This window comes from Schistocerca nitens, chromosome 1 (assembly GCF_023898315.1).
Source record: "Schistocerca nitens isolate TAMUIC-IGC-003100 chromosome 1, iqSchNite1.1, whole genome shotgun sequence".
NCBI lineage: Eukaryota > Metazoa > Arthropoda > Insecta > Orthoptera > Acrididae > Schistocerca > Schistocerca nitens.
In genome coordinates, this window is record NC_064614.1 from 505604262 (window position 1) to 505612077 (window position 7816).

Consider the following 7816-nt stretch of genomic DNA (forward strand, 5'->3'; position numbering starts at 1 on the left):
AGCAACTATTCCAAATTAGGCAAAGAGCAAGATAACCACAATGTAAGAAACGTAAACGAAGTGGTAATCTCTACCTAACGGCTAATGTAATACATAAATGATTATGAAGTACTAACACAAAAGGACCATAAAAGTCAATCAGTTGGTAGAAATATCTGAAATTATCCTATTCTGTTTTAATTAAGATATTATAATAAAAACGTGTTATATCATGTCACTCATTTTTGTTTGTCGACCAATATACATAAAGTAATGCTCATAATAACGTAAGTATAAGCACGGTATCTATCAATGTTAATTGATATTTGAAGTACTAATATGTGTTTAACGAAGTAACGAAACCCAAAACCTGTAAACAAATCGTCAAAAGATACTTTCTGTTTAAAATACCAAATTATTCTAAATGTCAACTGAAAGATCTGTTAAAACATCTGTTGTAAACACGGTAGGAACACAGTATTTAATTGTATTATTGTGTAATTAATGAATTTGCCAAACTCACTGTTTATTCCCCTGTCTGACATAAAATCCACTGTTATCGTTATTTTCTCGCTAATTTGTATGTGTTAAACAAATAGTAATGTTTATACTATTTTTATGTATGTCAAATTGACTTGATGAGATACTTTTCAATTGTAATTACTGAAAACTGTAAAATGAACAATGGAGTAATTGTTTGAAAGTGTATATGAAAATATGAGTTGGGGAGTACGAGGTTCACTGTTGAACTGTTATTTGCAACCAGCCTCCTGTATCACTCTGAGTAATAAAATGTCTTAAAAATGTAGAAAGGTATACCCATAATTTCAAGTTACATTGCACTCTGATGGTAATTCTACCTATCCTGTTCTGGTCAAGTTCACCAGGACATCGAATAAGAAGAAGTTAAGTATCTGTTTTACACCACCCAACTGAAATGAATAATTTCGATGAGACTTATTAGCACCAAGTTTACATTACCTCACCTTTAATAATTTTTAAGAAGCTACACCTCAGACAGAAATGTTTCTGTGAAACCCAAAGAATGTGAACAAAGGTTGCATCTACTGAAAATTCTGATACAAGTGAATGGAAATGAAAGCACTGTAGTAGAAAAATGTGTCATATGTTGATGATTATATGGAGTACTGGCCACATCCACAGTAAGTATACTGTTCTATAGATGAATTTGTAAGTCTGGGATATCTTCCCAAACCCTTGGAATGATTTCAACAAAATTTGGCACACAAACAGTTAACTTCCTGAGCATCAGTAATGTGAGATTTATAGCCTATTAGCCCTATTATGAGAGAAGACAGGGGTAAAAACGTGTTTTTTCAAAGCATGCCTCATAGGCTGCCCTGTACAACAGGTGAGATGTGTGCAAATAGTATCAGTCTGCCTTATCAATCTACTTTGCATGGCAGCCTACACGTTAAAAGCAGGGAACAATTCTCCAGCCCCCAATCTATAGGCTGAAGTAGTATCAGCATCCATTATCAGCTTGCTTTGCATGGCAGCCTACATGTTAGGGGCAAAATTCAGTTTTTTAAATTCCTGATATGTAGGTTGTCCTGCATGATGGGTGTGATGTGGAAGTAGTAATAGCCTGCTTTATCGACCTGTTTTTCAGGGGCTACATATGTAGATCGGAATGGCTGGGAGAAGGTTGAGACTGACAGAGGAAGGAATAGGCAGAGATTGGGATCAGGAGTGGATGAATAGGGAGACAGGGAGCAGGTGGGGATGGACAGTGAGATGGGGGGTAGGAGGAGATGAACAAAGAGAGGGGCAGTATGGGGAGAGACAGAGGTAGCGGCAAAGGAGGGAAGGGTCATATAGAGGAGATGAGGAGAAGGATAGAGAAAGAATGAGGAGGAAATGGATAGAGAGAGATAGAGGAGAAGATGGACAGAAAGAGTGTGGAGGAGGAGGAGGAGGTGGACACATGGATAATGAGGGAATGGACAAACAGATGAGGATGAGAAGGAGATGGTCAGAGAGAGGGAAGAGGAGGGAAAGATGCAGGAGGCAGGTGAAAGGTTCAGTGGAGTCATGGGCAGGTGGAATGATTGCCTCAATGCTCAGGGCGATCCTGCGTGACTGGTACATCGATCTGGACTGTACGGCCTTCATACAGAAACTTTTTGATCATCCCTTGTAAAATTTTGTGATCACCCCTTATAATTAAGTAAGTAATCAAACTTTTTCCATTCGTTTGCGAACATTGTTCTGTACTTTACAGTACATATGAAATCACATTTGCATTCTTAAAGTGTTTTTACACTGAAGCACTACCCTTATTTTCTAAATCGTTTAAAACGCCTCTAGAAACAAGCTATTTCCGAATATGGTTTATTTAAATGGCAACCCCATAACCCTAATACTGAATAGATGATACGAAAGCTATATTTACTGCCATGTAATGCTAGCATGGTCAAGTTAGTACATGGCAGTGCGCGGTATCAATATATTACAAAAAGGTGGGCGAGAACATATGATTTTTCATGTGATCATATCTCGGGTATCAGTATCGAACTATGGAGATGGTCACCTCTATAATTTCTATTCAGGATGTATCATCGCAATTCTTAAAATGAAATTCTCGGGGAACTTCGAAACTTTTGTCGATATCATGATCTGTTACCGTGGCCCAGAAATTCAAATTTACCAAAATTATGCACGTAATATCAGGTATGAGGCGTAAACGTAGTTTTAACTGATGTAGTGAACAGATGGCTAGGACTATAGGGTCATGGTAAGAATTCTGATGTAACCAAACGTTATATCATGCGTACTTATTTCTTATTTGTATGTGTCGAAGTATATAAATGTGTCGATGTATATACCAGGTGTAGAAGTATGAAACCGGAATTTCCCTATACATGGTGCTAGCCGTCAGTGTTGGGCCCGTGAGACCGCTTCTACAGCGCCATTACTTTCTGTAACGGCTGACGACGAATGTCAACACACAATAAGCCAAGTTATATACATTGGTATCTGTTTCAAACCCATAAACATGTCGAGTTTTGTACCTACGAACTACGATTTGCGGGCAGCATTGGTTCTGTTTTATTATTTGAAGAAAACTGCTGCAGAATCGTGTCGAATGCTTGTCGACGCGAGTAGTTCAAAAAATTCAAAAGTGTTGATTTTGAGGTGAGAAACGACGAGGGCGGGAAACCACCGAAAAAGTTCAAAAACAACGGTTTGCAGCCCTTACTGGATGAAGATGACGCTCAAACTCAACATGAACTCGTGGAACAATTGAAACATGGGTGGCCTACGTCACACCAGACTCAAAGCAACAGTCCATGGAATGGCGGCATTGTGATTCACCCAGAAAAGTGAAGTTTAAGCAAACAATTTCTGCCGGGAAAATCATGTGCACAGTTTTTTGGGACAGAAAAGGAGTATTGCTTGTGGAATTTCTGCCTCGTAATGAAACAATCAATGCAGCAGCTTACTGTAAGACATTGCACAATCTGCGCCGTTCAATTCAGAACAAAAGACGTAGCAAGTTAAGCAAGGGCATCGTTTTGCTGCAAGACAATGCCCGTCCGCATGTGGCGAATCAAACCAAAGATCTCATCACATCTTTTCGATGGGAAACTCTAGATCATTCTCCGTACAGCCCCGATCTTGCGCCCAGCATTTGGAGAAACACCTGGCCGGTCAGCGTCTTCAAGACGATGACGAAGTCAAATTAGTGGTGATGCAGTGGTTAACAAGTCAGGCGGCAGACTTCTGTGAGGAGGGTATTCAAAAACTGGTACAACGTTATGACAAGTGCCTCAATATTGACGGAAATTATGTAGAAAAGTAGATTAAGGTACAGGCTTTCATGTAAAAATAAAATTATTGAGACATCGTAGCATGTCTTTTTTTAATTTCAAAACAGTACTTACTTAAAAAAACATGCCTCGTAAGAGCGTGGCGTTGTTGACTGGCTTTCACTTTCTAAAACGCTAGAATCTCTATGCTCGGAGATCATTGTAGCATTTTTTTTTTTTAATTGTAACTGTTCAAGAACGCACCAAGAGCTTGTGGCAAAGTTATCAGCTCCGTCTCGACTTCGTTCTTTGCGGACTTCTCTCAGTTCTTTACGAAAGCGGGACTGCTAGCTTTTCCACCTCCCTTTTAAACGTTGTTCAGAAAAGAAACTATAAGTTTGTTTTATACGGACTAGAAACTGACTCCACAATTGGTTCAGAAGTGAAATAATAATGTTTTCACTATTTTTAATATCGAATACTTAGCGATGGGAGAGTGTTACAGGTCTCTTGCGTTCCATTTTCGCCTGGGCCACTCAACAGTGGCTTGCATAGTAAAGGAGACATCTCAAATACTCTGGTACTCAAGAAGGATAAATACCTGCTAGTTCCTACTACTAAGAAAAGTTGGAACACTGCCGACGACTTTTTTGTGAAATGTATTTTCCGAACTGCATCGGTGCTATGGACGGGAAATACGTAGAGATTAAAAGACCGCATCACAGTGGATCATTGTATTACAGCTACAAACAAGAATTTACCATTTTACTGCAAGCTGTAGTAGACGCGAATTGTAAATCTGTTGCCGGCCAGAGTGGCCGATCGGTTCTAGGCGCTACAGTCTGGAACCGCGCGACCGCTATGGTCGCAGGTTCGAATCCTGCCTCGGGCATGGATGTGTGTGATATCCTTAGCTTAGTTAGGTTCAAGTAGTTCTAAGTGCTAGGGGACTGATGACCTCAGGAGTTTAAGTCCAATAGTGCTCAGAACCAGTTGAACCAGTTGCAGTTGTAAATTTGTTGCGCTGACATTAGCACGCGGTGGCGACAATATGACTCGGACAACTCCCAAACTGCAACATTGTTTCAAAATCTAGACTCAGGTCACCTCAAAATTCCCTCAGAGAGGTCTGCTCATTTTAATAAGCTTGTTTTAATAAGAAATGGTGATTATCCTCTATTGGACTACTTGATGAAATCCTTTCCTGGGAGAAATTCCAATGACAGAAAAAGAGCGTACAATTACTATCTTTAGAGAGCTTGCCGAAGCGTTGAGTGTGCATTCGATATAAGGGTATCAAAGTGGAGACTATTGCGAAAAGCTACTGAAACTGATGTAAGTAACTACAAAAGCGGTATGCATTCTCCATAATTTTGTGATGGAGCATGACAAACTCTCCACAAATCACGAAGACATTCACGTATATTTTTGTCCTGCATTCAGCCGACAAGGACCTCAGCACAAATGTATGAACACTGCAGTGAACCAGCAGAAAAATGGTCCTATCAGAGGACAAAAATGCAAATACGTTCTTACTTATTTAAAAGAACCTTCCCTAAAAATTTTCACAAAAATTTTGGCATGCCAACATGCAACTGATCTCAAACTCCCACAACCTTCTCTAACTATAGCTAAATCACACCCGTTAGTCCATCACTGTAAGTCTCTCATACCCGTCCATTCCCACTCATTATCTCTTTGTCTCTCACTGTCTGTCTCCTGTGTCACAGCCACAGTCACCTTCGTTGTGTCCTACTAGTATGGTCTCATTTCACTGTCACTGTCTCCCTGTTGCTCCCTCTTTCTGCTAATATCTCATTCCTTCCTTCCTACTACTTCTGTCTCATCTCACTGTCATTACGTCTCTTTTCCTTGTTGTCATTGTCATATACTCAGTCTCTCATGATCACTGGCTCTCTCCCACTTCCACTTTCTCTTTCTCTTTATTCCCCGTCCCCACCCCACCCCCTCTGGTACTGTCTTCTTCACTCTTTCCCTAGGTCTCTTCTGTCACTGTAAACTATGTTCCACTGCCACTGTGTCCCCCTCTTTCTCTCACACTGCCATTGTCTCCCTCGCTCTTTCTACGAGGGTTGGAACTTTAATAGTGGCAACTATTTATTTACAGCTCGTACAAAACAGATATGTGTTACAAAGTTTTACTGACCTTCAAAGTAGTCACCAGCATTGGTATAACCCGTTGCCAGCGATGTGGATGTCGTAGGATACTCTTAGCAGTGACATTTGTGTTGACAGTTCGAGCGGCGCGGTCTATTGCTCGACGAATTTGTAGCAGTTCTGAAGCGAATGCCGTGAAGTTTAGAAAACGAGTTGAACTCACGAGAGCTTAAGTCATGGGAGTGCAGTAGGTGGTATAGCACTTAGCAGCCCCATCAATCAAACAAATCAGTAACAGCTTGCACTGTACGTGCTGGATCACTGTCCTGCAAAATGATGGTCAGGTCCTGCAGAAAGTGTCATCCTTCTGTCTCTATGCTGTTCATTTTTCGAACACAACCTATGTACGACCTGCTTAGAGACAGAAGTAATGACACTTTCTGCAGGACCTGACCATCATTTTGCAGGACAGTGCTCAAGCACGTACAGTGCAAGCTGTCACTTATTTGTTTGACTGATGGGGCTGCTAAGTGCTATAACACCTACTGCACTCCCCTGACTTAAGCCCTCGTAAGTTCTACTCGATTTCTAAATTGAAGGAAACACTTCACGGCATTCTCTTCAGAACTGCTGCAAATTCGTCGGGCAATAGACCGCGCCGCTCGAACTGTTAACACAATTGGCACTGCTAAGAGTATCCTACAACTTCCTAGGTGCCAAGCGCGGCGCATTCGGTGTGCCCATTGTCTAAGGAGCAGTCAAATAAAAGCGAGAGAGATGGGAAAAAAGTAAGTGAACTATTTATTATTTCAGAAGTAATCGCCCATAACTGGTAATACACTACTGGCCATTAAAATTGCTACATTACGAAGATGACGTGCAACAGACGCGAAACTTAACCGACAGGAAGCAGATGCTGTGACATGCAAATGATAAGCTTTTCAGAGCATTCACACAAGGTTGGCGTCGGTGGCGACACCTACAACGTGCTGACATGAGGAAAGTTGCCAACCGATTTCTCATACACAAACAGCAGTTGACCGGCGTTGCCTGGTGAAACGTTGTTGTGATGCCTCGTGTAAGGAGGAGAAATGCGTACCATCACGTTTTCGACTTTGATAAAGGTCGGATTGTAGCCTATCGCGATTACGGTTTATCGTATCGCGACATTGCTGTTCGCGTTGATCGAGATCCAATGACTGTTTGCAGAATATGGAATCGGTGTGTTCAGGAGGGTAATACGGAACGCCGTGCCGGATCCCAACGGCCTCGTATCACTAGCAGTCGAGATGACAGGCATCTTATCCGCAGGGCTGTTACGGATCGTGCAGCCACGTCTCGATCCCTGAGTCAACAGATGGGGACGTTTGCAAGACAACAACCATCTGCACGAACAGTTCGGCGACGTTTGCAGCAGCATGGACTATCAGCTCGGAGACCATGGCTGCGGTTACCCTCGACGCTGCATCACAGACAGGAGCACCTGTGATGGTGTACTCAACGACAAACCTGGGTGCACGAATGGCAAAACGTCATTTTTTCGGATGAATCCAGGTTCTGTTTACAGCATCATGATGGTCGCATCCGTGTTTGGCGACATAGCGGTAAACGCACGTTGGAAGCGTGTATTCGTCATCGCCATACTGGCCTATCACCCGGCGTGATGGTACGGGGTGCCACTGGTTACACGTCTCGATCACCTCTTGTTCGCATTGATGGCACTTTGGACAGTGGACGTTACATTTCAGATGTGTTGCGACCCGTGGCTCTACCCTTCATTCGTGCCTGCGAAACCCTACATTTCAGCAGGATAATGCACGACCACATGTTGCATGTCCTGTACGGTCCTTTCTGGATACAGTAAATGTGCGACTTATGTCTTGGCCAGCACATTCTCCAGCTCTCTCACCAATAGAAAACGTCTAGTCAATGGTGGCCGAGCAACT